Below are 10,662 nucleotides of genomic sequence, written 5' to 3' on the forward strand. Positions count from 1 at the left end.
TCCACATACAACAATTATTGTTGTTTAGTCTATACTAGAAGCAAGGAGATCCCTTTTTAATGCAGTTTCAGCCCTCATTTTATGTAAAAATGAACCCCAAAGTTCATCTGAAACTAACTTCATCAGTCTCAGTTGAACAAATCAATCAGGCATCTTGCAATGTACAGCCTTTTTTTGACTTACAAAAACATTTCCTCTTTGTTTTACTGTCCAGCTGCTGTGGCTAAGTGCTGGGAGCACAAATACTAAAGAGAACATCAGTTTTGAAGATACTCACTTTATTTGTCTAATTCAGACAGCTGAAGCTTCAGATTTGCTTACATTTACACTGAAATAAGTAAATTACAACAGACAGGACAGTTTCAACAATCAGCAAATGTTTCAAAGTACAGTACATTTCCAGATTATATTTATATAATATAATATATATAATTTTAGTATCAGTTCTTACATTCTACAGTAACTTCTGGAGATGATCAATAGCTCTTGCACAAAATCTTCCAACCGTTCTTACCCATTCTCAGCATGTTACACTCTTTCACTCGCTTTCTATCTGCACCCACAAAAAATGATCCAACCAATTTCTCTCAGCAGGGAATTTCAATGCCTCAAAAACAAGCCTTAAATGATCCAGACACTTGAGATTTGATAAGATGTCATTATCAGCATAATACATTTTTCTTTTTGAAGTTTAATCAGGAAATAAAAGACAACTCAAAAGGCTCCAACAGATGTTTGGCATTTGTTGGAATGCTTTTCCTCTGTTGTGAAAACAGAGATGCAGATCTCAAAGTTTGATGTGATGTATCGATCAAATTAGTTTCAGTAATTGAAATGTTTAACGACCACATGGTACATCTGGATGATAAGGCTATCAATCAATACACCATTTCAGTTGATTTGGTCGGCAACAGCTTGTGTCACTGTTTATGAATAGGCTTACCGTACAGTTGCAATGGTGAAATGATTCATTGTATCCATCATTTGAAGCAACTGGCAAAAATTGATGAAAACATGATACCAACAGTCTAAGAACAAGTCAGTTTTATTTATATCTCAGGACACTTTTTATATAGAGCAGGTAAAGACTGTATGCTTAAGACCCAACATCATGGTATAAATAGTAATGCTTCTAAACATCCTTTTCTTTCTAAAATGCTTCCATACCACTCAGGATCACATTTATAATTATATAGCATGTGATTTCCGATTTACAAAAGCCCTGACATCAATTATGTACTTGTATCATGTTGGCCTAATATGTTTTGAAAAAAGTGTGTGTTTGTCACATGTTCCCATGGAAACCCTGAAAAATACAGTTTGGGGAGTGGAAAAATAAGTAGCAAGTAATACTTAGGAGTGATGTCGTGCATTTCCATGTATTGCAAATCACACTTGAAAGAAATACGATTTCCATAAAAGTAGCTGAGCACAACATAGGTTAATAACCAGAAACTGCTTTCTAAACATGGAGGGGGGATTAAAAGCCTAAAGAGAAGAACACTTATTGAACACAACCCAGATCAGACAGTCAAACCACCTGCAGTGATCAACAGTAACACAGAATCATGAGAACAGATATGACAGCAGGGAAACCTGTGAACAAAGAGCTACTTGCTGTTTGTACCACTCTAAGGGTTTGATTTTACTGATGGCTCACTCTGTTAGCCTATATCAACCTGCAGACCTCACATTGTTTATATAGTATATCATGTAATCTCTATATTCCCAATTAATTTCTGTGTGAATGTGTGCAGATGTGTGTCCCTATACAACAGATACGTTGTGGTTTCCTCTATAGTGAGCAGTAAATTGAGATTTCAGACACTTATGAGTCATTTTGTGTAAAGTTGCCCAAATGTAATTTTAGCATCTGTAAAATGCGGTGCATTAAATGTGGGAATATAAGGACACGGGCAATATATGGAGGAGAATATATGAGCATAAATTTCACAATCAGAGTTCAAATAAATAAAATCAAATGGCAGACAGTAAAAATAGTGTACAATGTAGTGAATAGAGAGAAAATTAGGACACAGTCTATGTAATCCTTATTGAACTGTGGCCATAAGAGGCAATTACAGGACGTGTCAGGTCATTTTTCTTTATCATTAGATCATCTAACTCTAATGGAGCTGGAGATGATTTGCATCACTGAAATGTATATATATAACCCTAATTAGATAAAGGTTAGATTATGGGAGTGTTGAATATGGATCTGGATCAAACAACTGCGCTTGAAGAATTGGATGCAACACAGGTTCAGGCTGTTTTTAGGCCATTGGAACTTTGCCTGAGTGCACTTCAAATCGAGTCAGGATAAATTGCTTTTCTTTTTTCTTTTTTCTATTTCTTTTCTTCTTCTTTTTTTTTTTTTTTTTTTACCTCAAAACCAACTGCTTGTAAACCAGTGGACACACTTGGGAGGTCATGGGCACATAGTCATTTAGCAAGAAGACTGTTCCAGACATGCTGGGAGAAGAGAAGGACACAAAAAACACTCTCTGGCTGGATAGCAAATGCTCCATCTGCATATTAAGTACTTTAGACTGAGCACAGTACTAACAATTCTGATTTAATCAACTCTAAATGTAGTATACTATAATTAAGGGAACAATAGAATGTGTGCAGATGGGTTAAGAGATAGTAGAGCAAAAGGTATAGTAGTGTTATGAGGTTAAAATGTCGTCATGGCTGATTGAAATAACTAACAAACTACGCTTTGATCAACATGTAAGACTAATGCAATCATGACCTGCTCACTCATATTAAATCACATGGATGTAGATAAATGCTATGCTGTAACAGGTTTGTTAACACCAGTGTTAACACAGGCCTTAAATTATGATCAGATGAAATATAACCCAAACTCTTAAATAATGTATGGGAATATACCTAATAGTTATGTGGTCAAAAAGCAATTTATTGAGCTTTAAAGGTACGTGTTTAAACTTTAAATGGCTCTCCTTGTGAAAGTTATTTTCCTATGTGTCTGAAATTGCTCTTTATATAAGAAGCCACTTATAGAAATTCAACACAACAGCTCGCCATTTCTTCATTTCTCATATCCATCAGAAAATGATGTGGGAAAGTGTAAATGCAAATGAGGATGAAGTCATGCCGCTGTCAAGGTGAGAAACATTAGTTGTTTTTTTAAAAGGATATACCTGTTTTACAAAGCATGCGGAAAACAACAGAAATAATCAGTAAATTATTTAATTTATTCTGTGCAAGTCCTGTCAATTAGTTAAATACACATCAAATTGCTTCGCCTGCTTGATATTCACTTTCCATCTCTACTGACTTATGGCTCCACATATTTAATGAAAACATGTCTGATATGCGAGCATGAGATACAGACCACAAAGTTTTGTTACGCTTTGAAAAAACATATTAATCTGATGGAGTGCGGAATTTTAATTAGCATAAACACTTCCACCTGTTCATGAAGTGATTTATGAAACACGAGGGAGCCTTCAGACTGTGTGAGAAATAACAACTGTTGTAAAGTATGACCTCATCGCCATGACGCTGAACCCTGTTTTGCTCCTGCTCTGTTTTTTTGGCCGATCAATAAACAGAACAAACATGTGTAGAGCATATGTTAATCAATGGATACACTGCATTACAGAGTCTGGAAATGCATGAAATAGCGTATTTAACTTTCAGGAAGCATCAGTTAGCTTTCCATTAATAATCAACCAAATGTGTAATGAGATGGTATGAAACCTGGCATGTTTCAGTCACATTTTATTAATGATCATGCATATTTCACATTTTGGATAATTAGATTATTTATACCAAAGATCCACATCCAACAAGTGGGTGGATAATAAAAACACCAAAGCTGCTGTGGTCCAGATGTGTCACTGAGGGATTTTAATATCGTGCAAACGCAAGTTTCTCATGAAATCTTTAAAGAGTGTGCAAAGATGAATAAAGCACTGTATAATTCATGTGTCTGATCTCATCTTAATTAAAATGAAACGGGCGAGTGAGTTCATGATTGCTGCTGCTCCCCGGAATAGTTCTAAGTCTTTATTATCTCCAGGTCCTGAGGGATATGCCCATTTATCAGAGCAGCCATTAGGCCCGGATTAGGGTTGTAGTGCCTGTAAGATATTCATAGGTTTGAGGGAAGGGAAGGTCAGAAAGTAACAGCAGTGGATGTAACAGAAAAAAAAGTCACCACAAATGGATGTAGCTATAAATATAAAAGTCAGGACAACTAAAGTAAGCAGCTAATTAATCACACAAGCTAGAGTTGGAGATCAGCTGTGTCCAATCAAAGTCTGACTTTTAGGTCACATACATCCTTATGTGGTAGGCCTAACAGATGTCTTGGCAAAAACTGCAAACTCATTAAATTCTTGGTTATAGTTATTCAGCGAATGGTTTTAATATTTGCAGCTGCCTCATTTTAAAGAAAGAGCCATGTAAAAGAGGTCTTGTGAAAATATGCATTTGATGGCTACATAATGTGCTATAAGAGTGAGACTAAAGCTGCTTGTCTCAGGCAAAAAGTCAATTCCACTACACAGTTCATCAATAATGGCTGTATAGATTATTTCAACAAGCAAGATACATATAATAACAATATAACTTGGCTTTCATTGCCGTAGGTGATAAAGTTGTTAATCTGACAAGCTGACGTTTGCTGCTTAGATTACAGCAAATACAGATACTGTTTATTTAATTCAGAACGTATTTGCTTGTATTTTCTTGGTTTCGAAAACACCATCTTGCCTGCACACTCCCACAGGTGTATTATGTAATTCCTTCTGATTAGACCATAGATGTAACCTGTGATTGGATAATGCTGTTCAGGGGTGGGGTTTTAGCAGAAAGTCAATTAGTCACTTGTCAAGATTAATGGAGATCACCTGTGGTTAATTGAAATGTGACTAGTGATTTTAAGTTAAATACACCTTACAAAACAATTGTCATTTGTCTTCATGATGCAAAAACTGCATTATTCCACTCAAATACATGGATATTAAATAGTTACAGGATACATGGATATCTTCCCAGTTGCTGAATATTCCTCAGAGCACAAAAATATAAATCATTAAAATTAAAAAAAGGAATTTACACATACCTCTAGAGAAGGCTGTCTTTAAAACCAACAGAGTATTGGTGCCTGCAGCAACCAAAAAAACATGCAGACAACTGTTGCTTTACCAGTCACATCTTTATGGCAGAATGACGAGAGAGATGCTTTTGAAGAAAACTCACATCCTCTCGACTTTTTCCAGAGAGCCCGTAGAAGAAAATAGCAAGGGAAAAAGATTCTCTGTTGACACCAAAATTGAGCTTTCTGACACCGCTTGAATTTAAATGACATGTTTGTTGGAAGGCTTGTGAATGTAGTGTTTTTGCTGCACCAAAACGCAGGAAAAACCTTGGAGAAAAAACCTGCTGCAGTCTGAAGGAGAACAGCGACTCAAAAGAAGATTTTATTTTCCACCAAGACATTGACCCCATTAAGTCAAAGCTACACAAGAATGGCTTCAAAACAACAATGTCAATGTCCTGAAGTGGCAAAGTTGGGGTTCAGACAAAGATGTGTGGCAGGACCAGAAAAAACTCTTCAATCACCCATTGAGTTTGACAGAGGTCTGCAGAGGAGAATAGGGGGAAAAAAGCTACTTCCAGGTGTGCAAAGGTGATACAGACCTGTCTGCATGGATCCACTGTCAGAGGTGCTTCTAATTTCTTCTTAAATAAAGTTCCTTATCGTTGTTGGATATGAAGTACATGCTCAATATGTGGGACAAGGACTGATGTCCAGAAACTTTGTAAAAAGTTGTTCTGGGTTTTACAGATTTATCCAGATTACACTGTGTTTTTTGAAAAAGGCTGAAATTGGTTGTGTGATGCTAGTTTTGTGTAGTTTGGTTGACATCCACTCTCATGGGCTCCAGGAATGCCAAATACTCACAAAGACTCTTGCCCTGTGATATGAAAAACAACAGCTGAATATGGTTCCTTCCCTTGGTCTGCTGTCAGTATCAGTGTCTCTTAAACTTTCACAGGTATGAGTTATTTAAAGAGCTCTGCCAGACATATACAATATGTTAAAAATACTAAACAACTACCTTGTTAAAACTTTCAAATAACATCTACTTCGTCATATAACAGAAATCCAGCATCCATGATTGTTTATTTCAAAAATTAATTAAAAAGCTGATGGACGCAAGATCTCTTCTATCGTCTGACCACTCTAATCGCTTATTACGCTACATGTCACATTCAACCATTCACACACACATTCATACACTGATGACAGGCCCTACCATGCAGGGTGCCAACCTCCTCATCAGAGGGGGGACTACCATTCACAGACACATTCATACACCCATTTATATGCTGTTGGCAGTCATCGGGAGCAATTTGGAGTTAATTATCTTGCCCAAGGACACATTGGTACGTGGAATGGAGGAGACAGGAATCAAACCGCTCTACCTCCTGAGCCATTGCCACCCGCAGACAGAAAACTGTTATTTAGTTTCAACTTTCAATCACTGCACAGTGAAGTAACAATACACATTTTTTAACAAACAGTGGAGTGGAGGGACACTTTAAGTCTAGTAAACTTCATATTTTCTACCATTGAAGCAGTGCAAAATGATTACAGAAGGTAGCTGTAAGATATTGCATGTTAACTTTAGCTTGTCACCACTTTATGTCACTATTGATACTTTTGTTATCTTAAAGGAACAGTTCAACCTCTTGGGAAATATGTTCACTTAATTTCTTAATTGATTCCACTCTCATGCTCCTCTTATATTGTGGCCTTAAAACATTCTTGCCTGTTAATACGGATGTGCTGACCTCAGTATAATCTTTTATGGTACAGCAATGTACACCTCTGTGGAAAAAACACACCCAAGCACAATTAAATAAAGTGATAATATATGAAAGCAGAGAACAATAAATAATGATTCATAAGTTTAACATTTATTAACATAATTATTTATGTATACATAGGTGTAGCATACAGTGGCACATTTACATAATTATTATTTTTTAGTTATACAATACAAGTGACTTAAATACATATCATAAAGTCCACAGTGATTGTCTTCCCTGCCCCTGATTGTCTACACCTGTGTCTTGTTAATCACCTCCCCCTAAAGTATATAGTCTGTGTCATTCCCTGTGTTTGTCACTAGTTTGTTGTAGTTCCTTTGTGCCTCACATTCCAGCCTTTTTTCCCCTTTGTGTACGTGTCAGTGTGTTTTTTGAGCAGAAATGAGCAGGAAGTACTTACACTGCAGCAGGCGGATGAGTTTGCCCTCATGCATAAGGGTTTTCAATAAACATAATGCTTCCTCTCAACGTGGTTCTTCCCAGAGGTCTGGTGATGCACTTCTTAGCCCACCTGTGTCTTTATCAGCTTCTAAGCTGGGAAAAACTGTGCTTTTTTCTGTAATAAGTCTGGTCACATAGTGGCAAACTAGTGTTAAAATGAAAGTGTCAAGTGTCAGCGCCTAAGCAGAAGAGACCTGTGAAATTGGTTGAATTGGTCCTTCACCTCCACTGCCTATGTGTCTCCTATAAGGACTGTGAAGATGTGCTTCTGTTCCGCTTACCAAGGTGTGTAAACTGGCTGTTTCTATGTGGTCTGAATGTCAACGTGCTTTTATTGCTGCTACATCTCTCCTCTGCAGTGCTTCCATACTGGCTGCCCCTAACTTCCATCTTCCCTTCAAACTGGAGGTTGATCATCAGCTTCATTACTCGACCATTGAGAAGGAAACTCTAGCTATGTTCCTTGCACTAGAGCATTTTGACGTATGTTGGCTCCAGTTCTCACCCAGTGGTGGTTTAATACGGGTCTTATCTTTCTATCCCAGATGTACAACAACAAGTAGAGGCTGATGCGTTGTGCTCAGTTGGCGAAGGGTTATAACTTGGAGATTAGATTTTTTTTTAAAAAGAATCAGACAACATTGTGGCTGACGTATTGTCCCAGGTGTGAGGTGGTTATATTGGAGGGTGTGTGTGTTTGTGTGTTTGTGTGTTTGTGTGTGTGTGTGTGTGTGTGTGTGTGTGTGTTTCTTTTTTTTCACCTGTTCCGTTTCTGTGCACCCACTTGCTGATTAAGGCTGGCAGTTAAAAGGTCTAGGGATCCAGCTGACTGTGACAGATGTGTGGTGCAAAACTAGTTGCAAGTGATTTATTATTGTTATAATTGGTGGCATTTATTCCTATCTGGGGGGGGTGAAGCTTTAATTGTTCTCCTTGTGTTTGTTTTGTGTTTTGTTACCTTTTTGTTTGTTAATGTAGTTAATCATTTTAATTGGGCTATGCTTTCTTCTTTGTTTTAGGAAAGTAGTTTTCTGTTGGCATTTTTGTGACCCTAATTTTTTATTAAATAAAACCTTGTTTTGTATTAATCTACCTCCGTTTACCTTGTTTTTGTCGTCCCCTGGGTAAAATCACTGTTACTCCCCTCATCCCCTGTATTTTTATAACATAACATGAACCTTGCTTGTTTTTTTGGACCCTGCCTTTTGCCTTTGCCCTCTGGATTTGTTTGCTCTGTCTGACGCCTGTCTGTTACCAACCTGTTTTGGATTAAACGACTGTTTAGTGAACTGATCTTGAGTTGTGCACTTGAGTCCAAACTGTGTTCCACTCATTACAATTTCATGGATTTACCATAAATAACTTTTATCTGATTTTTATTAAAGCCCGTTCTTAACATCTCAGGTGATAGAGTAAGATAAGAGAATAAATAATGGTTTCTAAAGTTAACTTGAATTATTCATATTAAGTGTTATTAATGAACCAGTAGGTGTAATTTACAGTGTTTAGATAATATTGCTTTCTCTGTTTATATTATGGCCTAATTAAGTCAGAAGAAGAGAACTACAAATAATGGTTAGTGAGATCAGTTAAATCTGATTCATAAAGAAGTGATGAAGTCAGTTTAACCCTTGCCTTAACAGGCAACATGAGTATACAGAATAATTAATATCTAATTTTCCACTCCTGCCTGTTTAAGTATTGTTTAGTAGTAGTATAATATTACAGGTTATTCTAGGTCTTATAGAGCCCAAATCAGAAGCTCATACTCAGCATCTCTGGTGGTTGAATAACATAAAGACAAAAAAATGGTTAGTAAGAAAAGTGACCTTTAATTATTGAGTTTGTACAGTTTATATTAAAGGTCTTGGTCACTTTCTGTCTGAGACAGAAGCTCGGACTCACCTTTTCATCCACATTGACCACTAACAGCTCACAATAAATAATGGTAAGATTGACACATAATGTTTAAATGACTAAGTATGTGATATAAGTTTTCTCTGTGTTTTGCAACTTCTCTCCAATATTCTTTTCTTTCTCTATATGCCGTTTCCCTTTCACTGCTAACTCTAGTGTTGACCTGGGCAGCACTATAAACAACCATGTGCCACCTCCGCATGGTGTTGCCAGCCACTGCTTTTCATCTGCTATTGATGAGCTTCCCCAGGCGGGCATGACATGCACGTCTCAGACTTACCAGGAGGTGTAGCTAATGCTGAAATGCAGATTGTGTTAATTTGAACACACAACCAGTAAACGCTTAATGCACAAAGTTTGGACATCCCTGTCAAACACAAAGGCTACATTGGGTATTACCAGCCTTCAGGATGATAGAAAAGGTCGATCCACCCACTGTGCCAAAATGTGGAGATATTACAAAATGGACCCCAGTGCAAGACAGCGATACCTGGGATATTGATAGCCCTGCCAGATGAATAGGCTACCTGGGGCTTTGCTTGCCCAGACATGCACGAAGACAAACCCTCAAGGGTCAACCCAACGACCCTGAGCGCAAGATGCTACATGGTGTTTCAGCAGCTCTGCTAGAGACTATCTGGGGAATCACAGGCGGAGATGAGCCTCCTGGACTTGCACCCAAAAATGCTGTCAAAACTTTTACAATTTCCTCTGCACTCCAGCAAAGTCTTGAAGGACCCCAAATAACCATCACCGGAAAAAACAAGAGACATCTGCTGAGTGAAACATGTGAAAGAGGAGAGAACATTTTGCACATTGACCATACATGCTCCAGTCATATACTAGGTTTAAACCCAGCCCTGTTTTAAAAACTTAAACCTAGTTTCCTCTGGATAATCCAAATAAATTCTGTCTGTCAACAGGATTATTATGGTGGTTCTCAGTCTATAAGTGATCTAACTGATTTACAGAGGAGGTATCATTGTGCACTCTTACCCTGATATGACTTAATAATTGCACTTTTTTTCATCAGCGATTTAAAAAAAAAAAAAAAAAAAAAAAAAAAAAAAAAAAAAAGCAAATATATCATCATCGGTAATAAGGATAAATGTTTTTAGATGTAGCCCTATTTGGTTTTTCTTAAAGTAGCTGTTGAGATCATGTACACACTGATAAGAGTATCAATCTCCCCTGAAAGATACATTTAACATACAATAGTTGGCCCTTGAAGCATATTTGGGATGCGGTATACTTATATTTAAGTTCATTATAATATTCCAGACTTAGATATAATTATGCAAGCTATATCAATCTTTGAGGCACTGCGTCTGATATTATCTGATGTATCTATCATCATACGTATCATGGAATGTGAACACAGGGCAAAATACTTTGACTTTCCGTGCATTAAATCTCAAATTACCACGGAAG

The sequence above is a fragment of the Scomber scombrus genome, chromosome 3 (assembly GCF_963691925.1).
Source record: "Scomber scombrus chromosome 3, fScoSco1.1, whole genome shotgun sequence".
Lineage (NCBI taxonomy): Eukaryota > Metazoa > Chordata > Actinopteri > Scombriformes > Scombridae > Scomber > Scomber scombrus.